The sequence below is a fragment of the Rattus norvegicus genome, chromosome 4 (assembly GCF_036323735.1).
Source record: "Rattus norvegicus strain BN/NHsdMcwi chromosome 4, GRCr8, whole genome shotgun sequence".
In the NCBI taxonomy this organism is placed as follows: Eukaryota; Metazoa; Chordata; class Mammalia; order Rodentia; family Muridae; genus Rattus; species Rattus norvegicus.
The window spans coordinates 48642165-48667436 of NC_086022.1; positions in this window are offsets into that span (position 1 = coordinate 48642165).

Here is a 25272-nt window from a genome sequence, read left to right on the forward strand (position 1 = left end):
TCTCTTTCCTATGTGTATCCTAGCTTTGAGTCTTTAGATAGGTGGGTTTAAATAAGAGTACCTGCAGATTTTAGAAAACTAAAAGGGCTAAGGTATTGATATTTCAAAGGAAGAAGGCTAGAAGAATACTGGCAGTACACAGTGAAACAGGAAGAATAATCGGGAGAACAGGTTAAGTGAAGCATCAGCATTAATTGGGTTCATGTGAGGGTCACCAAATTTTACCTTTGCTCTTAAGAAACAAATAACAAAGCACTTAACTCAATGATATTATTAAAGCATGCTTGAAAAATAAAATTACAAACTCAAAGGAGAACGATCTATGCCTGTGTTGTTGCCTGCAAAACCCATAGAGCTCCAGAGGACACTCAGTGTCAATAGTGGAAAAGTCCTTGTGTGCCCTCAGCATCAGGGCACAGAAGCAGTGGACACTGAGTGTGACCTTGTCTCTCTGGCTTCACTCCGCCTGCGGTATTATCCTGGGAGGCTTATTTTGGCCATACAAGTGCCATGCAGATTTACTGGAAGTCTATCAAGATTGTATTAGCATCGTATTTTGGATTCAAAAACTTAGATTGTTGCAAATTGTTTGTTTACATATTTACTTATACAGTGAAAGCCTGAAACCTGGTAAGAGCTTTTATCAAATACTATTTACATAGCAGTATATTCCATAAGTCTCCATCTTTTAGGGACTCTTGTATATAGGAAATATGTGACATTGACTATTAAGCATATATAACCATTTCTATACTAAGATACACATTCTTCTTGCCCTATAAAACGTAGAATTACTAACCATTTCATCAACACATATGCTAGCCATATTATTACAAATATTTTTTATTTATTAATCATTTTATTTGTCTAAATTTCAAATGTTTTCCCACTTCCTGGTCTCCCCTATAGGAATCCTCCACTCCTCCCCCTCTTTGCCCCTAAGAGGGTGCTCTCTCAATTTTTTTTAAAATATGTATTTATTTATTTCATGTATATGAATACACTCAGATGTGGTTGCTGGGAATTGAACTCAGGACCTCTGGAAGAGCAGTCAGTGCTCTTAACCACTGAGCCATCACTCCAGCCCTGCTCTCTCACTTCTGATTTCATTTTTTTCATCTTCATGGTAGCTAGGAAGTTGATAAGTACCATTATAGTGATATCGAAATTAATACTAACTAGGGGAATAAAACTGACCAAAACTCTAAGGATGTCAGTGTCTCCAGTAGGCCATGTCAACTGTTTTTTTTCTTAGTTTTCTTTTATCTGAAATATTAAAGACACAAAACTTGTACATATATTAATGGGATACATATTCCATTTTGATATATACATACGATGTTGTCTTACATAATACATTGTATAATCACACTGAACAATTTCCTCAGTCACCTTTCATTTACTTATAAAACATTCAAGGAACTTTGTTCTAATGTTATAAAATACACTGTACTCAATTGCTACTCATTATCATCCTATTATATGACTTCCTTAAGTACTTACTCCTATCCAACTTATGTTAATAACCACTGGTCAACCTTCCCCATTTCTCTGTGTCTGCTTCTCTCAAAAGCCTTTGGTAACTCACCAATTTCTCTCACCAATTTCTGCAACATTAACTTTTTATTTACCAATATGTGTAGGCTCATGCACCACTTGCCTTTCTTTTTCTGGCTTATTTTACTGAATATGAGGATGGTTCCAGCATGAACCATCTGCAACATTATCATTTTAGTCAAAATATTCTGTCACTATAGAGAATCCATAACATTATCAAGAGATTCATTCACTGGGCACAGCCGAAAGGAATGGTTTGCTTTGCATTCTCTCTTTTGTGGATTGAAGGGAATAATTTGTAGTTGATATTCAAACATTTTCACAGTTTTGACAAAACAGTGATGTATTAGAAAAGACAAATGAAGGAGTAGTGAGTCATGTTCTGACTAGCAATGGCCCACACATGCGAAGCAGGCACTTCCACATTCACTAATCTATGAACCTTCCTGACACCTGGAGACAAACAGAGCATGTGACCGGAGAGCCAATCAGCTGGTGCCAGCCATGCAGGACAAACAGTTACTGCCCGATGGGACATGCGCAGAGGTTATATAGGCACCCTTCACTATTTTATTAACTGAGTCTGCTTCTGCTGCTTATGTGCCTCTGGGGAATCTGTCTTTGATTCTGTGGCTCCTTACTGCAAACTCCCAAGGACTGTCTAGGGGGCTTGAGGGCTAGGGCAACAGATAAACAGCTTATAATTAACATTAAATTATACCAACCAGTGATTTACATTTGGTAATTTCTAAAACTTCTTTCTATATTCTGCATTTTTATGCTTGCTTTGCTTCAACATAATTCAATACTGGAAAAATGGCATTATTCATTGAAAGGCCCACAAATGGATGGATACAAAATTAACTAGAATTTACTAGTCTTCATTATACAAATAACAAATAGACTGAAAAAGAGAGCAGCGACGAGTACTCTTCACAATAACCATAAATATTATAAAATAACTTGAGATAACCCTAGATGAACAAACAAAAATTATGTCATAACAAAGTTCAAGGCTTTAAAGAAAGAAATTAAAGATATCAGAAGATAAAAACATTTCCTATGCTCATGGATCAACAGGATTACCATCATAAAAATGGCCATTTTATGAGCTGTAATCTACAGAGTCACTGAAAGGTCCATCAAAATTCCAACAAAATTCTTTGTTCACCTTGAAGAACACAACTTCCTGTGGAGAAATGAAAAAGCCAGGAGAGCTAAAACAATCTTGAACAATAAAAGAGCTTCTGGAGGTAACACCATCTCTCATTTCAAGCTCTAGTACAGAACTATAGTAAGAAAAGCCTCATGGTATTGGTAAAAAATAAACAGGTTGATACATTGAACTCAATAAAAAACTTAGATGTAAATCCACACAAAATGAACACCACATTTTTGATAAAGAAAATCATACAAAATTATACAATAAAAAGAAAGTATCTTCAACAAAAGTATTGGTCTAATTGGATGTCTACAGGTAGAAGAATGCAATTAGATCCACATTCACTATACTGCATAAAACTCAAGGCCATAAATTAGTAAGTGAAAATTCATGAAACTGCAAAGCTTCCATAAGGCAAAAGACATTGTCAATAGGACAACACAGCAGCCAACATAATGGAAAGAGATCTCTACCAACCTCACATCTGACAGAGGGCTAACTGCCAAAATATATAAAGAATTCGCAGAAGTAGCCATCAACAAACCAAATAACCTAATTAAAAAAAATACTGTACAGATCTAAAGAGAGAATTCTCCACAGAATAATCTCAAATGGCCAAAGAACCAATTGAAATATCCTTAGCCATCAGGGAAATACAAATGAAAATGACTCTGAGATTCCACACATCAAAACACAAGCAACAGCTCCTGATTACTACAACATGAAGTGAGGAATGGGAACGCTCCTTCATTGCTGATGAATGGAAACTCACATAGCTACTTTGGAAAACGATATGGTGGTTCCTAAAAAATATTTAGAATATATCTACCCCAAGACCCAGCTATACCATTGCTTGGCATAAAGGTCAAAAATGTCCCACTGTACCAGAAAAACACTTACTCTACTATGTTCATAGCAAGTTTATTAATACTAACCAGAAACTGGAAACAACCTAGATGTACCTCGACTGAAGAATGGATAAAGAAAGTGTGATACATTTACACAATGGAATATTACTCAGCTAATAGAAAAAAATGACATCATAAAATTGACAGGAAAATGAATGTCATTAGAAAAAATTATCCTGGATGAGGGAACTTAGACCCAGAAAGACAAATACGGTGTATACTCAATTATAAGTGAGTAAATTATTAACCATAAAGTAAAGGATCATCATGTTACAAACCAAAGACCCAGAGAGGCTAAGGTACAAGGAGGGCTCTAGTAGGGACATATGAGTCTTCCTGGAAAGGGGAAATAGAGTAAATTCTGTGGGTTAAATGAAATCAGGTGAGGATGGGAATAGGAAGGGTTGGATGAGGGGGGAGGATTATGGAGAGAGTACAGGGAGAGACACCTGGAATTGGGTGCACTCATTGGGGCAATGTTGAAACCTAATGCAGGAGAACTCCTAGTAATGGATAATACAGAGCATGAGTTGGTCCAACTTTTGTAACCAGGCAAGGTTTCTAATGGTAAGACTGAGACATCAACCAAAACATGAAACTTTAGACCTATAACCTGTCCTGCCTTCAAGATAAGCTGGGGCAATAGTGTTGCAGAATTTATAGGAGTGATCAAACAATGAATGGTTCAACTTGAGGCCCAGGTATATATAAATATATATATATATATATATATATATATATATATATATATATATATATATATTTAGAGAGAGAGAGAGAGAGAGAGAGAGAGAGAGAGAGAGAGAGAGAGAGAGAGAGATCATGCCTAACACTGTCTGAAGAAACCAGCAGCTGGATACTGGATAGCCCAGAGAGCTAATAAGTTAAACATGACTGAAAAAGTCAATGAAAGGGATCCTAATGGTATCCTGCTATACTCATAGATTGGTGCCTACTTGCCCAACTGGTATCAGAAAGGCTTCCTGTGGCCTGTGATGGCAGCAAAGAAAGAGACATATAGCCATTAGGGAGAGATCATAGAACCAAACAGATTATGAAAGGACATATTATAGGATCCAGAGGCTTTAAGGACACCAGGAGAACATGGTCAACAGAATCAACTAAAAGGGGCTCCTATAGGTTTATAGATACTGAAGTGACAACAAGCAGTCTGTATGGGTCTGAGCTAGATCCTTTGCATGTAGCTATGGTTGTTTAGCTTGGGTTGGTTTTTGTTGGTTTGTTTGTTTTGCTTTCCTTTGCTTTGCTTTGGAATTCTAATAATGGGATTAGGTATCTCTCTTTTTGTCTACTAGTTGGATCTTCTTTCTCCAACTGGGTTGCCTTGTCTAGCCAGGATATAAATGCATGAGTGTTTATTTCTAGTCTTACTGAATTTTGTTATCCCTTGTTTGGTTGATATAACTGGGACTTCTTTTCTGAAGAGAATGAAGAATCAGTGGATCATGGGGAATGGAAGGAGTGAAGAAAAATGGAGGAGGAGAAGAAGAGAAAGAAGGGAGCAGAGGAAGGACAATAAGAAAAGGAAAGAGTCAGGATATATTGTATGAGAGTGAAATGAATTTAAAAATAAAAAAATAAAATGAATATGGTAACAATAAAAATAAAGGAAAATAAAAAAGAGAGGTCAATAGTAATTTTAATAATTTTTTCTTAATCCAAAATGGCATCTAATATTAGCTGCTTTAAAATAAAAGAACTGGGCCCTTCCAGTATCTACCTCCATCTACATCCAGCCCTGACAGCCCTACCTCTTTCCCAAGAAGTCTAATCTAACCAGGAACACAGGTAAGACCCATACCCTCACCAACAACCCAGCAGATATGGGATCAGTCAGGCCCTGCCAGATCATCATCACCATTTCAGTCTACGCCTCCACCATCATGTATGGCAGATCTTCTGCCTGCTCCCCAACCCCAGGGCCCTGCCTGTGTCCCAGGAAGATTGCTCTAACCTGGGACACATAGCTCCTGCCTTCAAGGAGCATTCCCCAAATAAAGACAGCCAAGCCAGTTAACAATAGAAACAACCAGATTGCAAAAGACGAGGACAAGAATGAAATCAAAAGAAGCCAATGCAATTTAGTATCAGAGCCCAGTTCTCCTACCATAGCAAGGCCTGGATATACTAACACAACTGAAGATCAAGATTCTGACCTTATATCTCATCTCAGGAAGATAATAGAGGTCTTAGAATACCCAAAATACAATTCAGAGGCCACGTTGAGCTCAAGAAGAAGTAAGACCAAAGTGTGGATGTTTCCATCCTTCTTAGAAGAGGGAACAAGAATAATCACATGAGGAAATGTGGAGACAAAATGTAGAACAGAGAGTGAAGGAAAGGCCAACCAGAGACTGCTCCACTTGGGAATCCAGTCCATCTACAGCCATACTTGCAGACAATATTGCAGATGCCAAGAAGTGCATGCTGACAGGAGCCTGATATGTCTGTCTCCTAAGAGACCTTGCCAGAGCCTGACAAATACAGAGGTAGATGTTCTCAGCCAACCATTGGACTGAGAATGAGGTCCCCAATGGAGGAGTTATAGAAAGGACTGAAGGAGCTGAAGGGGTTTGCAACTCCATAAGTAAAACAACAATATCAGCCAATCAGATCCCTCCCCCCTCCAGAGCTCCTATGGACTAACCCATCATCCCAAGAGTACACAGGGATAGACCTACGGCTCCAGCCACATATGTAGCAGAGGATGGCCTTGTGGGGCATCAATAGGAGGAGAGTCTCTTGGTCCTTCCTGTCAAGGCTCAATACCCCAATGTAGGGGAATGTCAGAGCTGGGAGGTAGGAGGGAGTGGGTGAGTAGGTGGGGAAGAACTCTCATAGAAGCAGGGGGAGATGGCAGGTTTCTGGAGGGGAAACTAGGAAGGGGGATAACATTTAAAGTATAAATAAAAATCCAATAAAAGAAAAATATAAAAAAATACCTAAACAATTAATTTAAAGAAATAGAAGATTTGTTCAAGGCTCTTTTCCACTTTCTCTTCTAATAGATTCAGTGTATCTAGTTTTATTTAGAGGTTTTCAATCCACTTGGTCTTGAGCTCTGTGCAAGGAAGTAAGAATGGATCAATTTGTATTCAAGTTGGGAGCCACCAGAAAGTCCCAGATGCTAGGAAAGCAAGAGGCTTCCAGTACCCAATAGGGAAGAAATTAGCTCAAACACCCAACAAAGGGGAGAGACAACCCATAGAGACGGCATCCAGAGTTTAGCCACGGCCACCATTTGAAGGATGGTGCCACCCACCCATCTCAACAATATTAACCCAGAATTGCTCCCGTCTAAAAGAAATACAGGGACAAAGAATCAAGCAGAGACTAAAGAAAAGGCCATCCAGAGACTGTCCCACCTGGGGATCCATCCCATGCAGACATCAAACCCAGTCACTATTGCTGATGCCAAACACAGTAGCTTTATATAGCTGTCTCTTGATAAGCTCTGCCAAAGCATTACCAATATAAATGTGGATGCTTGCAGCCAACCATCGGACTGAGCACGGGCACCCCATTGTCAGAGTTTGGGGAAGGACTGAAGGAGTTGAAGGGGTTTGCAACCCTTCAAGAACAATGATTTCAACCAAGCAGATTCCTCAGAGCTCTCAAGGACTAAACCACCAACCAAAAAGTACACATGAAGGGACCCATGGCTCCATTGCTCATATAGACTTATCTGGCATCAGTGGGAGGGGAGACCCTTGGTCCTGTAAAAAGTCAATGCCCCAACATAGAGTACTATGAGGCATGAGTTGGTGGGGTCGGGAGCACCCTCAGAGAACCAGGGGTAATGGGGATAGGATAGAGGATTCATGAAGAGGAAATCAGGAAGGGGGATAACATTTGTACTGTAAACAAATAAAATCACCGATGAAAGATTTAAAAAAAATAAAGAAATACAGGATAACACAGACAAATAGGTAGAAAACCTTAAAGGAGAAACAAATTAAACCCTTAAAGAAATATAGGAAAATACAATCAAACAGGTGAAGGGATTGAAAAGAATTGCCCAAGGCCTAAAAATGGAAAGTGAAACAATAAAAAATTATAAATGTGAGCAGTTTGGTAGTTGGAAAACCTAGGAAAGAGAACAGAAAATATGGAAGCAAGGATCACTAACAGAATACAAGACATAGAAGAGAGAATCTCAAGTGTAGAAAATGCTATAGAAGATATGGATACATAGGTCAAGAAAACACCAAGTATAAAATGACCCTAAATCCAAACATCCCGAAAATTTTGGCCACAATGAAAAGGCCAAATCTAAAAATAATAGGAATATAAGAAAGTGGGTGAAGATTCCCAGTTCAAAGGACCAGAAAACATCTTCAACAATATCATAAAAGAAAACATCCCTATCCTGAAGCAGTTGATGGCCATAAATGTACAAGTAGTTTACAGAATACCAAATAGATTGGGCCACAACAGGATATCCTCCCACCATATAATAATCAAAACACTAAATATACAGAACAAAGAAAGAATACTAAAACTATAAGAGAAAAAGGTTAAGTAACATATAAGGGCAGACTTATTAGAATTATCCCTGACTTCTCAGCAGAAGCTCTAAAAATCAGAAGATCCAGGACAGAAGCCATGCAGACCTTAGGAGAACACAGATACCAACACATGCAGTAAGACGCTTAATCACATAGATGGAGACACAACAATATTCCATTACAAATCCAAATTGAAACAGTATCTTTCTACTAATTAAGCCCTACAGAGGACAATAGAGAGAAAACTCTAACACAAGGAGGGTAACTACATTCAAACGAACACAAGAAAGTAATCATCTCACAACAAACACAAAAGAAGAGAATTACACACACAAAATGCCACCTCCAATAGCAAAATATTAGGAAAATCTCTGAACATCGATGGACTCAATTCTGCATTAAAAAGAAACAGGATAACAGACTGGATATGGAAACAGGATCTATGGTTCTTCTGCAAACAGAAACACACCTCAGTATCAAAGATACTCACTACATCAGAGTAAAAAGCTGGAAAAAAATACCAAGATACATGTTGGAGTAGCCATTATAATATCCAATATGATAGAATTTCAACCAAAAGTAATCAAAGGATTTGGGGACAAACAGGTCATATTTAGCAAAGAAAAAAAAATCCACTAAGATGAAGTCTCAATTCTGAGAGTCTATGTCCCAATTGCAAGTGCACCCACATTCATAATACAAACTTTAGTAAAGCTCAAAACACAAATTGAAACTCACAAAATAATAGTGGGAGACTTCAACACACCATTCATACTAATAGGCAGGTCATCAAACAGAAACAAGGCAAAGACTCAATTAAACTAACAGAAGTTTTGAACCAAATGAATTTCACAGACCTCTATAGAACATTTCACCCCAAAACAAATGACTATATCTTCTTCTCAGGACTTCATGTTATCTTCTCCAAAACTGACCATACAATCAAATGCAAAACAAGCCTCAATATATAAAAGAAGATTGAAATATTCCTTGCATTTTATGAGATTACTATGGACTAAGGCAGGACTTCAACAAGAACAGCATAGAGCCAACATGCTCATGGAATCTGAATAAATATGTACTGGATGATAAATAGGTCAGGGAACAAATGAGGAAAGAAATTAGAGACATTTTAAAATTCAAAGAAAATAATTGTACAACATTACCAGGCTTATGGTACTAAATGAAAGCAGTGCTAAGAAGAAAATTCATAGCACTGAGTGCCTTATAAAGAGATTGGGGAGAGATGCTAGTTTAGCAACTTAATAGTATAACTGGATTCTCTAAAACAAAAAGAAGAAATTATAACAAAGGGGACTATATAGCAAGAAATAGTCAAACTCAGGGCTAAAACCAACCAATTAGAAAGAAAAAAAGAACAATACAAAGAATCAACAAAAAACAGTTGCTGGTTCTTTGAGAAATTCAACAAGATAGATAATCCCATAGCCAAACTAACTAAAAGGCAAAGAGATCATATCAAAATTAACAAAATGAGAAATGAAAAGGGAGACATAACAACAGAAGTTGAGGATATTAAAAAAAATCATTATAGTTTACAAGAAAAGCCTGTACCCACAACCTAGAAAATCTAGATGAAATATATGACTTTCTAGATAGATACCACAGAGCCAAGTTAAATCAAAATCAGGTAAACAATCTAAAAATCCCATAACCTCTAAGGAATTAGAAGCAGTCATTAAAATTATTCTAAAGAATTAAGGTCCAGGATCAGATGGTTTTAGTGAAAAATTCTACCAGACCTTCAAAGAAGAGTTAGTATCAATACTCCTCAAACTATTCCATAAAAGGAAAACAGACAGAACACTACTTAATTCCTTCTATGAGACTACAGTTACTCTGATACCTCAACTACACAAAGATTCAATGAACAAAGAGAAATTCAGACCAATTTTGCTTATGACTATCAAAGAACACATCAAAATTGTCATTCACCATGATAAAGTAGACTTTATCCTAGAGATGAAGGGATGGTACAACATACTACAGAAATACATCAACATAACCCACTATATAAAAAACTCAAAGAAAAAAATGCATGATCATTTCTTTAGATCCTGAGAAAACCTTTGACAAAATCCAAAATGCCTTTATATTCTAAGTCTTGGACAGATTGAAAATTCAAGGAACATAACTAAGCATAAGAAAAGCAATATACAACAAACCAGTAGCCAACGTCAAATTAAATGGAGAGAAACCTGAAGCAGTCCTACTAAAACCAGGGACAAGGCTCTCTCATTATCTATTTAATTTAACATTTGTAGTTCTAGCTAGAGCAATAACATAACCAAAAAGGATCAAGTGGATTCAAATTGGAAAGGAAGAAATCAAAGCACTTTTATTATTAGATGATATTATAATACTATACATGAGAGAGCCCCAAAATTATATTATAGCACTACTGAGCTGATAAAGAAATTTAGCAAAGTGGCTGGATATATAGATAACTCAAAGAAATCAGTAGCCTTCCTTTATACCAATAATAAGCAGGGTGAGGTTAACAAAGTGGGTGGATATATAGCTAATTCAGATAAATCAGTAGCCTTCCTTTATACAAATAATAAGTAGGCTGAGAAAGAACTTTTAGAGAAACAGCAACCTTCCCAATAGCCACAAATAGTATAAAATATCTTGGTGTATAACCAAGACACTGAAAAATATGCATGACAAGAGATTCAAGTCCCTGAAGAAAGAAATCAAAGAAGACAACAGAATATGAGAAATCTCCCATTTTCCTGGATCCATAGGATTAACATAGTGAAAAAGCAATCTACAGAATGAATGCAATTCCCAAAACAATTCCAACACAATTCTTCACAGACATGGTAAGAACAATTCTCAGTTTCATATGGAGAAAAAAAAATCCCAGGATTGGCAAAACAATTCTGAACAATAAAATAACTTCTGATGGGATAATAATGCCTGAATTCACTTGTTTTTATTAGCACACACACACACACACACACACACACACACACACACACACACACACACACACACAGTATAACAATTTAGTTCATCTATTTTGATTGCTGAGTTTTGATTTTGAAACTGGGCTATTGTCTTGTTTAGGCTTTCCATTGCTATGAAGTGATACCATGAGCAAGGCAACTCTTAGGACTTACAGGTTCAGAGGCTCAGTCCATTACCATCAAGGCAGGAAGTATGACAACATCCAGTCATGTGTGGCACTGGAGGAGCTAAGAGTTCTACATCCTGTTCTGATGGCAAGCAGGGGGAGACTGGCTCCCATGTGGCCTAGGACAAAGGTCTCAAAGCCCACCCTCATAGTTACATACTTTTTCTTATGTAGAATGATGTCATTATGCAGGTGAAGGCAGGTACAAGAGAGGAAAAAGGCCTGTCACTAGACAAGAAGGAAGGATGGGTGGGAGAAAAGTTTTAGAGAGGAGAAGGAGACTGGAGCAAGAGAGGAGAAGCAGTTGAGAGACCATGGAGGCGGATGTTAAGATTCCTCTCTGAATATTTACAGATTGTTATGAATATTCTTAAGGAATAGATGTGTACAGGGCTTTGTATGTCTCAATGGACAATTATATCTTATTGTGTTATGTGTTCTTTCCTGTGGCTATTTAATTGAGTTCAAGAGAGTATGTGGTGGCTGAACATGCTGGCCCACCACAGAATTGGAATGTGTATGTCTGGCATGGTGGCAACCTGCCTTGGGAACTAGACGGGTAGAGATATTGTTGCCAGGCTCAGAGAGTAGCCATCGGCAGTGTGATATGGGATGGAGCAAAGCGGGTGAGACGCTTTGCCAAGTGAGATGAAATGATCTAACAGATGTCTTGTGGCACTACAGTCTAGTGAGGGATAAAAGAAAGCTTATTTTAATTTTACAGCAACACTCTTACAAGGCCACACCCTCTAACAGTACCACTACCTGGGCCAAGCATATTTAAATCACAATAGCTACGATGTTTTTACAGGTGGTCCAGCTGAGGCTGTTTGTTTCTGTTTTTATTTGTTGCTGTTCTTATTGTTTCAATACATGTGTCAATGAAAGACACAGTGACAATGTCCACAGGGAGCCCCTGATGAATTTTTATTAGGGAGAATCACTGAGAACATACAGTTTTGTAATGTAGGGAGTTATTACCTCTATCCAAAACTGTAACACTATATTACAAGCCAAATCAGTAAAATGCCCATTTCTAATAACTTCCAATCACATTTAATAATAAATGCTATAAAAAGGCATACAGGTCTACTTTGATGACTAAAGAAGGATGCATCATATTTAACCCTTGATGCTTATTCTGTGGTGTTGCAAATTCTCAGAAAACTACCTTGCTTTGAAAATCTCTTTTCATTGAAACACCTACCTCAGTTTTGACTTATTCCAAATACTCTTTTGAAAATTTGAAGTATTTGCAGCATTTTTGTGTTGCAAATTTTTCCTCAGACATGCTTTATTGTTTTTTTCTTCCAAAGATTTATTCTTTTGTATTGGATTTAGGCTGTCAAATGCTTTTCATTTTTGTCTTCAAGAATGTAGAACAAATTTAGAAAAAATGAAAACATAACCCTCCTTTCTTTTTATTTTTACTATATTTTGGCAGCTTAATGTGAGTTTTAATGTACTCTGTCTTTCAATCGCTGGTCAGTGCTCGTACATAAAACAGGTTTGGTAGTGCTGCTGCCCAGGGATAGGCCAGCTTAAGAGCTCGGTTCAGCCTAGGACAACTGAAGCATCTGTGTGGGTTAGTTTAATACGTCCATCAAGTACCATTTTATCCTTTCCTTTTCTCCATTACCCATTTTCTTTAGGGGCAAATCCATATCAGAACATCTAAATATGAGAGGAGACAATAGGATTTATTGCCCTAGATTTCTTCTTGATAAAAAACATGTGGTTACTATAATAAATGCCATCAATTAGATTGCTAGGCACCTGTTTTAAACTAACTAATTAACTATATATATATTTATAAATTGATCATTCGTATATATATACGAATATATATATATATATATATATGAATGATCAATTTATAAAATATCCTTGTTTTTCAAAGAAGTAGTAACAGAGTTATAGTGACACTAGATGATGAAAAATCCCACGCAGAGAGACCCTTACTCAAGTTTTAGGAAATCGCGGACCCCAGACACAGAGAGACCATTTTGGATGTAATAAGCAAAGGCGAGGTTTATTACGGAGACCTATTACAGAGATCTCCGGGCCGACACGTATCCCGCTCAGGAGACAGAGGTGTCGACCCTGAAACTCAAAAGTCAGAGGGTTATATAGAGAAGGCTAGGGGGTTTTGGCGTGGTTACATACAATTGGCTCATTCAAACATAGCAGTGAGAACAAAGCAGAAAGAGTACGTGTTAGAAGTCAGAGGCTTATCAGGGTCTGGAGGATGGCCCTGAGTGAGCTGGTGGGGAGATGTCTTCTTGCCAGACGTCCCATGAATCAGTCCCATTAACTCAGGCTGGTTCCTGTATTCCTTTTCTTTATGGCTTGCCAGTCCTGCCTGGACAGTGTTTTCTGTGCTCCTTTATCTTTATGGCCTGCTAGTCCTGGCTGCAGGGCTTAGCCCTGGGTCCGTGGCCTTTTGGGGTTTTTTTTTTTTAATTTTTATATTTCTAAACCTATAATTCATATAATTCTCTTTTCAATGATAGCTTGTCAAAAGTGTGACATACATATTTCAATGCATGAAAGTGCTGAAATAATTCAAAAGCATTTGATAGCAGAAGGGAAAACCAAACATATGATCAGCCTGATATATGTAGTTCTAACCAGTGTTAATTTCTTGAAATGATAGAAGCAAAACCAGCAAATAACTCCAGCTCTAGCCTAATATGGAAGTAATCACTACATACGTTGCATTTTTGAATTATTTCTTTGCTCATAAAGTACATCTTCACTTATTTTTCACCCCACTTTTGCTCATTTATTCAAAACCATCTAATCACTTCAAATATGGTTCTTACCTATCTAGAAAGTCAATTTGTTGCTGAGAAATTGTTCATTTAAAGTCTGGCTCAGATGAGCTTTTCTATACTGAAGCACTAATGAGCCAATGATGACCAGCTGTTGAACCATTAGACAGGGCAATTGGATCAAATAAGCTGCGGTCTAGAACTCACTATGTTCTGAAATAATCTAAGATTGTCTTCAAGATTATTTTCTTTTTATTGATTACTTGATCAAATATTAAATCTTAGAGAAATACATGGAAGTTGATAAAGTTATTTATGTAGCTGTCTGCAAATATCTATGATACAGAGAAACTGATAAACTTGTTTAACAATTTGAGTCTGAACCATCAGTCTCTCATTTTCTGGTGGCCAGTATCAGAACTATTTTATGAGAAGGTCAGTTCTGTGGGTAGAAATAGAATATTTAGAGGTCATAAAAAGCATGACCATTTAACAAAATGACAGTAGCAGGTTTTATCCTAGGACGTACAACCTCTAAAGTCATTACTCATTTTTTTTTACAGTACTAGGCATAATTTCCTCCTGTGTAATGTGCTTCAATTCCGATTCCTATTCAGTCCATAATAGTCATACATAAGTCCGTGTTGCCCTTAGTAACTTACTATGTAGTTATGTGGAGTTACCAAGAGAACTGGCAATACTCTATATTCTTTTGAAGCTGTGAGGCCTCACTGACCAATACCTCACCAGATATTACTCCATATCTTGAACTGAAATGTTCATTTAATTATACACACCATTAGAAATGGTATTGTCTACCCTGTAAATTAAGATATATATATATATATATATATATATATATATATATATATATATATATCATAGCCTTGAAAACATGATTCTTTTTTGTGATAATATAATCGTTTTGTGAGTCTGAGTTTGTCACAGATCCTGCAATGTCCATGGTTAGGTACCCTTGGCTTGCAATTTGGTTATATCCTAGAAGCCTAGGATGGAGTGCTTTCTTTAGAGTATTACAAAGAAAACATATAGCCAATTTTATAGCCTATAACTCTTCCTGCTTTCCCAGAATCCTGCTGGTAACAGAGATGGTCAGGCAAGACCCTGTTCCAAGCACCTGTCTGCCAAATCTCCTTAAAGCACACACAACAATATAAAACTGCACACTGTCTCTTGTGCTACATTTTTTTTTTGGTCTACAACTCTGCTTTACTTCTCAGAGGCCACTGTGGCCGCCTGGACCCCAGGCCATACCGGTACTAGGGACCCCAGAGGAAAAGCTGGCACATAAAATGCAAAACTCCACACAAACCAAGATATCCCCAGGGCATAGCACCCTTCGGGACCTGAAGATTGATTAGTCAGCAGAACCCCAGGCCACTCAGGCCCTAAGACAGAGAGAAAAAAATCAAGAGAAAAATAAAATAAAAAGCTACTCACTCAAGAAAAATAAACTCATAAATGAGCATCTAAACCTGTAATAATCACAAAACCCAGATGGCAAATAGTGATCTTAAGAAGGAAGTCAACAATAGCGTGGGCATGACCAGAGCCCAGATATCCAACTACAGCAAATGCTGGATATCCTAACATAGCAGATGCACAAAAAATGCACTTAAATCCAATCTTATGAATATAATAGAGGACTTTTACGAGAAAATTAATAAAGCTTTTTAAATATACAGGTAAATACAGTCAAATATTTGAAGAATATGAATAAATCTGTTGAAGACCTAAAAGTGGAAACAGAAGTGATGAAGAAAACACAAACGGAAGCAATTTGGAGACAGAACACCTAGGAAAGAGAACAGGAACTACAGAAAAAGCACCACCAAAGAAAAAGAGATGGAAGACAGAATCTCAGACATGGGAGATATTACAGAAGAAATTGATAAATTGGCCAAAGAAGATATTAAATCCATTTCCTGACAAAAATTACAAGAAATCTGGGAGACTATGAAAGGAAAAACAGATGCCTATAACATGTAAGAAGCTTACAGAACACCAAATAGATTGGACCAGAAAAGATGATAATCCCACCACATAATAATCAAAACATTAAATATACAGAATCAAGAAAGAATATTGAAAGCTGCAAGAGAAAAGGGCCAAGTAAATTGTAGGAGCAGACCTGTCAGAATTACACTAGATATTTTCAACAGAGATACTAAAACCAGAATGGTCTGGTCAGATATCTTGGAGTTTCTAAGAAAACCTTGATACCAGTACAGATTATTATACCAATTATAGCAACATTTTCTATCAACATCTATGTGGAAAACAAGAAATTCTATGATAAAACCAAATCTGTACTCCACAAAATTGAAAAATTTAAAAGAAATGGAAGAATTTCTTGATAGACATCATTTAACAGATTTAAATGAAGACTAGGTGAACAATCTAAAATAAACCTATAACATCTAAGAAAATAGAAGCAATCATTAAAACTCTCCTGACTAAGAAAAGCCCAGAGCCATATGGTTTTAGCACAAAATTCTTCCAGATCTTCAAAGAAGATTCCAATATTACCCAAAATGTTCCACAAAATAGAAACAGAAGGAACACTTTCAATTTCATGTTATAAAACTGAGTCAGTCTGATACCTAAACTATACAAATATTCAACCAAGAATGAGAATTTTAGACCTACCTCCCTTATGAGTACTTAATTCAATAAAATACTTGTAAATTGAATCCAAGAGCACGTAAAAAACATCATCCACCTAGGACTTCTACACATATATAACAGTTGTGCAGCTTGGTCTTAGTGTGGAACTATTCAAGCAGGATCAGAGACTGTCTCTGACTTTCTTGCCAGCCTTTTGATCCCTTTCTCCTAAATTTCCTCTCTTGGTGAGCCTAACTGGAAGACTATTTACCTAGTCTTTCTACAGGAGCCCTCCCTTTTCTGAGGAGAAGAGAATGAGGGGTAAACTGGGGAGAGGTGAGATGGGAGGGTGAGGCTGGAAGGAGAGTTGGGAAGTGAAGCTGTGATGTAAAGTCAATTTAGTTAATAAACAAAAGAAAACTAAAAAAAGTTCAACACCTTGGGGGAAAACCCCAAAACAAAGCAAACAAACAAGCAGTAAAACCCAAGTAAACAAAACAAAAACTTCACAGCCTTAAGCCTGTTGCACAGTAAGGCATAGTTTTTATGCTGCTTTTCTTTCCATTTTGTGTTTGGAAATAAGTTCAAAGGTTCTTGTTCAGGAGATATCCATAAGTTAAAGACAAAGAGACATCTTCAAAGCAATTACTCATCCTCTTGAGATCCAAGGCTCCAGGGAATAGCCTATGCTATGAATACACCTTACAGTGTTTTAAGTCCTTATAATTAAATGAACATAGAAGTGAGAATGAGTTTGGTTCCCCACATAATTAAAAAAATGAATGATGGTATGAAAATGGTGAATTAGATGAGACAAAATCGATTTTGTAGTTATTTTAGAAATCATAAGAATGATCATCTCTAACTTACCAGATTTTTTTTGGTCTGTTCAAAATTGGTTATAACATTACAAAATAAAAATCTAACACTTGAATAGCTGTAAAGAATGTGAAACACAAGCAAAACAGAGATAGGAGGACTTATCTTTCAAATGACAGCCGAGGCAGATGTGCCATGATTGGAGGGATAAAGCATTTGGAGGGCCAATCTCCTATTGCACAGTAGCATGGATCTATGATCAATTGCAGCACGTGAAAATGACTTCTCTTCTTCAAGTAAATCGCTAGTCCTTAATTGTTATTCTCAAATTACTGTTAATGTAAGATGCTTTAAAATGATTTTTGTTATTAATTAAAACACTTAAAACTTTAAGGAAGAATGTTATAGCTCATTTAACTAAGTTAAATACAACTTAATTTATTGTTTTGCTCAAATTAAAACTTCAATATTCCTCTCTTATATTGTTCTTACATTTTTATAAAACTCTGAGTTTTCACATTTACTTGTACACCATCAAATGAATAAAATAAGTTCTTGTTTAAGGAAAATGAATTAATTAGAATAAAAGTAATTTACAGTGTGATCATCATAATGTGTCCAAATATACGAAGAGGTGACATTAACTATAAAATATATCAGGAAATCTTTTAAGAAACTATTAGTAAATAATATTAGATAAAAGATGATCCATATGTTGATGTTACCTATAAATTGCATATATGTAGGTGGACAAGCTGATCAGCTTTAGAGTAAATATTAATCCTATAGACATTTTTCTGGTCATTTTGTGTGCATTTAGATGTCATTTTTCTCTTACTATTTATTCTTTTTATAGTCCTTTATTTATTCTTCTATCAATCTGACTATCCATCAGGTTTCTTCTTTATAGATTTCAGTAGATAAAGACAGACTAATGATTATCTAAGAAGCAGATATTATGTAATTTGTCTCTAAACATGTGTTTGATTTTTCATTACATATCTGGAGTTCCACGATTAGAAAGAACAAATAGAACAGATTTTATTTATTATCAGCCCTATAACTACAATTTGAAGAATCTAAAGAATGTCTCGACCAAAGCAAACATGTTTATTATAAGATAACTTGTTTTTAGGCCAGCAAAAAAGCATTAAAAAAAAACCCAACAGAAAATCTCTGAACAAGTCTTCTTATCAATAGCAAATACTAATACCTAACTCCTTCTATTTATAACCTTTTATCATCTACACTAAAAAGTAGGAAAAGATTATTTTAGTCCATTTTATTTACTGAATTCACCATACTCCTCTCCATCATCCTGCATGATCCTTCTTGGTACCATTCCCAGCTGTCCCCACTTCATCCACAAATGTAATCTAATTCTCCTTTCCAGGAAGATCCATCTATTTGCTCACAGCCTTCCTTGTTACTTAGCATCTACGACTTTGTAGATTTTTGCAGTGATTATCCTTTGCTTAACAGCTAATATCCACTTACAAATGGATATATACTATGTTTGTCTTTCTGGGTCTAGGTTACCTCAGGATGATTTACTTTACAGTCCCATCCATTTACACAATGTCTTTAAAAAAACAACTGAATAATACTCCATTGTGTAAATGAACCACTTTTATTTAGCCATTCTTTGGTTTGGGGGACATCTAGATTCTGGATATTATGAATAAAGGCACCATGAACGTGGTTGATTAAGTGTCCTTGTTTTTGGATGGAGTGCCTGTTGTCTATATTCCCAAGAGTGGTATAGCTGGGTCTTGAGGTAGATAAATTCCAAATTTTGTGAGGAACCACCGTATTGATTTCCACAGTTGCTGTACAAGATTGCACTCCTACCAATAGTGGAGGAATGTTCCCTTTGCTCTATCATCTCACCAGCATGAGCTGTCACTTCTGTTATTGATCTTAGACATTCTGACAGGTGACAAAAGGAAAAGTCTCTTTGATTTTCATTTCTTTGATGGCAAAGACTGTTGATAATTTCAGTAGGTGATTCTCAGCCATTTTAGATTTATTTTTTTCCATCTTTATTAACTTGAGTATTTCTTATTTACATTTCGATTGTTATTCCTTTTCCTGGTTTCCGGGCCAACATCCCCCTAACCCCTCCCCCTCCCCTTCTATATGGGTGCTCCCCTCCCCATCCTCCCCCCATTACCACCCTCCCCCCAACAATGACGTTCACTGGGGGATCAGTCTTGGCAGGACCAAGGGCTTCCCCTTCCACTGGTGCTCTTACTAGGCTATTCATTGCTACCTATGAGGTCAGAGTCCAGGGTCAGTCCATGTATAGTCTTTGGGTAGTGGCTTAGTCCCTGGAAGCTCTGGTTGGTTTTCATTGTTGTTCATATGGGGTCTCGAGCCCCTTCAAGCTCTTTCAGTCCTTTCTAAGATTCCTTCAATGGGGGTCCCATTCTCAGTTCAGTGGTTTGCTGCTGGCATTCGTCTATGTATTTGCTGTATTCTGGCTGTGTCTCTCAGGAGAGATCTACATCTGGTTCCTATTAGCCTGCACTTCTTTGCTTCATCCATCTTATCTAGTTTGGTGGCAGTATATGTATGGGCCACATCATCCCGAGTGAAGTAACCCAATCACAGAAAAACACACATGGTATGCACTCATTGATAAGAGGCTATTAGCAATTTTAGATTTATAAGAACATAACCAAGTAACCAACAGAAATATAAACCTAGAAATTTTGTCACTCACAAATATTTAAAAAAATGATGTAGAAAATGTAGGTAATCCCTGACTCCATGCACAAATTTTTAAATTATTGTCATTATCTGCGAATACTGAATCAATTTAGTGCCTCTTGCATGTACGTATGTGCAGAGATGATGACTTGGAATTTGATACATTCTCGGGATCTGTATTTTGGGGAAAGACTGATCCTCTCTCCCTCAGAAGTCATAAATTGCCTGTATTTCTTCATCAATGTTTGGGACATTGTGAGGTGTTTGTTTTGATGATCATATTGTCAATATATCATAAATATAGTTTCCCAGGCACACTGTTCCGTCTAATACAGCTGCCCAGGCCCTTTGACCTTTTCAATCTTTTGGTCCCTGTTGCTTGATGTTCTTTGAGCATTAGGAGTAGGGGATGCTGTATGGATGTTACATATGCTATGGATTTCAACCCTATTTAAATGGCAATGCCTTCATTATTCTCCTAAAACGAAGAATAATTGTTAATGTTTTCCTTTCATTGTTTACTTGTGAAATATTTTTAATAAAATCTATGGATGCAAAAGTCCCATTGTTTTCAAAATTTAACTGTAGAATACTATAGTTCTTGAATAATTTATTAACATGTTACAGCATAAAGTTTTTCTTGTTGCATAGCAATTTGAATCCAAATAATGATTAATCAACTAGAAATATTTTTCCCAATAAGCTTAAGAAATTGTATTGAATTTTCAAAAATCGTAAAAAAATTATGTCTTTTTATGGCTTGAACATCTTCTTTAGCAACTTTGGGTAATCTGTGACTGTCCTGGATATTAATAATTTTTATTTGATAGTCTTTGTATTCAGTTCTCTCATTGTTTTCAGTCCCAATGTATTTTTCTTTTGCCCCTTTCAGGTAAGTATAAGTGATTTATTCTTAAACATTCAAGCCTTTCATAATCTACCTAGGTTCTATCAAATGTTTGACCTGTAGCTAGGTTTTATTCTGTATTTTCTCTTTTGTTCCTTCCTTCCTTCCTTCCTTCCTTCCTTCCTTCCTTCCTTCCTTCCTTCCCTCTCTCTCTCCCCTTCCTTCCTTCCTTCCTTCCTTCCTTCCTTCCTTCCTTCCTTCTTTCTTTCTTTCTTTCTTTCTTTCTTTCTTTCTTTCTTTCTTTCTTTCTTTCTTTCTGTGAGAAACAAAATATCAAAACTCTCTAAAACTTCATTTCCTGTAGGAGAAAAACATTGCATTTATGTTCCTGATCACATTTTTTACTGTTTGTAACTGAGTTCATGACTTTGACCTGGCTCCAAGATCCTCCTACACTGATACCTTGTTTGGAAGAAAAGTGCCAAACCACACCAAAGCTATTATCATAGCATAGTTCTCTTTCCCCAGGGTTTCTCCCAAACCACAAATCATTGCTGAGTCAATTTAAATATTTTGTTGAATGACTCAGTAACTTCGTTTCTCTTCAGGATATTGAGATAGTGAGCTTGCATCTCAGTGCCATTATTATCCTACCATTCCTGTCGGACATATTTGCTTGGAGTAAAGAAAGGAAATTCTAACCAGAAAATAAGCACGCAACTCACATTTACTAATGTACTTTTCTCATCCACACAGATTTGAAAAGGTTAAGTGTCTGGTTTAGAGAAGTAGTTTCCATTCATGGTAAGGCCTGGTTTTTAATTTATTAATTAACCTATAATTTGAAGTTTTATGGCATCAGTATTGTGAGAAATAGAGTTTTTATGTAATAGCTTCCTATGAGCATTTTCAGTTTGGTTCTTTCTCATTCTGGTTCTGACATGATAAGCTCTTTCTAATGTACATATATGTGATATAATATATATTATATAACATATAATACATTTTTATTAATTATATATTTAAGTAGTGTATATAAAACATAAATTGTATGACTTTTTATTATATATTAATACATGTTACATATTTATGAAATTATGTACAACATACAAACACATGCATATTCTTCAAAGAATTATATTGCTAATGGAAGAATATTGTTTCCTTGAAACATGATCAAAACCTGTAGGCTTGATTGGCCCCAGTCACAAAATTCTCCTCTGCCAGTCTCCCAAATTCAAGAACTGCAAACTGTGTTTAATCCACAACAGCTTCATATAGCTTTACTTTCCACCTAAGAATCTAGAATTCATAATATCAACTAGTCACTTTTTACACTTAAGGAGCCAACATGTTTTCCCACAATTTCCTATTTTCATTTTAACATGCATGATTACTTGCTGCGTTTATAAATGGCTTTTGAATGTTGAGCCTTACATAGTTCTATTTTGCTTGGTTACGCTGAGAAGAGTTTTATCTAACTTTGATTTGGCAGTGATACCTCTAGGGTGGTTAGTAGACTATTAGCTGGCTCCTTATACCAACTCAGTGTATTTATTTGAACCCAGCTTGTTATGGTTCCTTTTCTTCTTTACTGGTCTCCGGTAGAGATTTGATTTATGAGCTGAGGGCTTGTTAGTCTTGCTGTGTAAGCTGCTTATCCTGTTGAATTGCATCTGGATTTGTGTACCTATTCAACTTTCCCTCGTTTCAAGGCTCTGATGAGAAACAGTGTAGTACCCTCGCTATCCCAGATATTAATTGGTTTTCTCAATGTCCTTGTTTTTAGATGGAAGTCATGGCTCATTTCACTGGGTCTGGAAGACACCGTACTGATGAACGAGTAATACTACTGCATGTGTCAGACATGGATGAGTATGCATGGTCCATAGGCTCTCATATTTCAATGCTCAGTATCCAGTTAGTAGAACTGGAAAGGATTAAAATATGCCCTTGTAGGAGGATGTATGTATGTCTGTCGGTATGTCTGTCTGCCTGTCTGTCTGTCTCTGCCTTGTGTTGTATGTCTGAACATGTTAAATTTTCAGCTACTGCTCCAATATCATCACTGCCTCTCTGCAAACGTGTTTTTCACTAGAATACTCACTGACTGACCTTCTAAAACTGCAATCCCAATAAACTATTTCTTATATAAGTTGGCTTGCTCATGGTGTATTACACAGAAACATAGAAATAACTAAGACATGGGAGAAATCCACTTTCTCTTGTTCCTTCTAGCACAAGTAGCAAGAAAATCAGAGTTCTTATTGTTTTTATGTAAAGGCAAGTTCATTTTCACTTTCCTGCTCATCCTTGCTAACATTGGAGGGGTAAGGGACTATAGAGGTACACATATATAGGGAATGTAAGTACATTTCTATTGATCATAGCTAGACATGGCATGGGGACACATTTTCTTCTGCTATGTCATTTTCCTTAGGTAGAAGGACTAAGATTTCCATGGTGTTTTAAAATATTTTTCTCTTTGCTCATCGCAGCTGTGACTTTGAGACTCAATGACACTCTGCTTTGGACACATAGGAAGTAACATATTATTTTGCCTCTCTATACATCCTGAGGTCACACAGTAGCCGGGCTGCTTTATTTTCACCATTCCCAATCTTTCTGTTCTTGCTTGTACGTGGTTGAATATTTTCATATCTCTAAAGGGAATAATTGGAAGGACCTAGATTATTAATTTCCTTTTAGTTGAAGCTAAATTGTTGATACAGTTTTATGTTGTTTTCTTAAGTGAAGTTTTCTGTCATGGACATTAACACTTCTTGCATTTTATTAAATATGTATCACATGAGTATTTAAATCAGTGAAAATATTTTAAATAATTTTGACTTAACTCATACAAAATGATGTTCTTTGCATAGCATTGATAAAGGTAGGCATTTCAAGTAGTATTTTTTTCATACTGCAGGTCTTCAACTTGTATCCAATGAAGGACAGTGTTGGATAGAGGTAGGCAGCTATAATCATGATGATGAAAACCATTGATCAAGGCTAAATATAACACCATAGTTGAAGCATTTGTCTCCAGTTCAGAATTTATTCTTGTTTCCGGCATTTCTGGGGATATGCTGTCTCTGTCCTAGATGTCATGTTTCTCGTTAACAAAATGAAAAGCAGAAACTTAGAAAAGCAACCCTTTACTCACTAAAAGTACCATTCAATTATTTTTAACTGTGTCCTTATTTTTCTAACTCCCTAAGTTAATAAAGATTACAAAACAATATTTGAAAAAAATCAGTATTATTATTTTCAAAGTAACATTTCCCAAAATATTTTGTAAAAGTTATAAACAATGTTTCAATAATTGATGTAAATATCTTAGAATATGGTTAAACATACATTGAAAATAAAGGTTCTTTTAAATATTTGCTTTAAAATAATATGTAAACATTGTTCTATGCAGGAGAGGATAGCATTGTACGATCTGTTGGATTCAGGAAGATAATGAGAACACAAAGTTTTGTTTTTAACTTCAGAGGGGTGAAATAATGCATTTTATGTTTCCAAGAATTGTGAATTTACAGTTAAACATAATTTGCAAAGAAATACTAAAAATAAAATAATAAACTATTGAAATACCTAAAGAAGTGTTGTTTAAAAACCCTGATATAGAGACTGTGCTGCAGGAATAAATTAAGTTCAAATAAAGAGGAAGAGTCTAAAGAATTAAGGTTCACAAGCAGAAAAAAGACCAAGTATTTAATAGCGATGAAGCACATGTGGCCGAGACAGAGTGTTCCAGGGCAGTTGATGAAATTGGGCTGGAAACATATTTTGAACTGGGTCATTTTGGCCTCATTCACATTTCTGAGAAAAGCAACTGCTAATTGCTTCAGAGTAAGGGGAAATTAAGCTCTATAAAGCATGACTAAATAGTACAAGTCTGTAACAAAAAGATGTCAGGACTGTGGGTACTATGAACCCATAAAGTTAATGAATAGCACGGTATGTTTTCAAAATAATATTTATTCTCAAGACTTTTGAATCTTAGAAATTCCTAAGGTGTTTATCGAAAAGAAGGTGACATACTTTGAATAAAATTAATTTTAGTATCTAAAATGATATGACATCTTTCAATCAACTATACTCCTTTACCAAAGCAGATATTAAGTGCAAAATTAATTTCTTCTATTAAATAGAAGAAATCCGGATCTC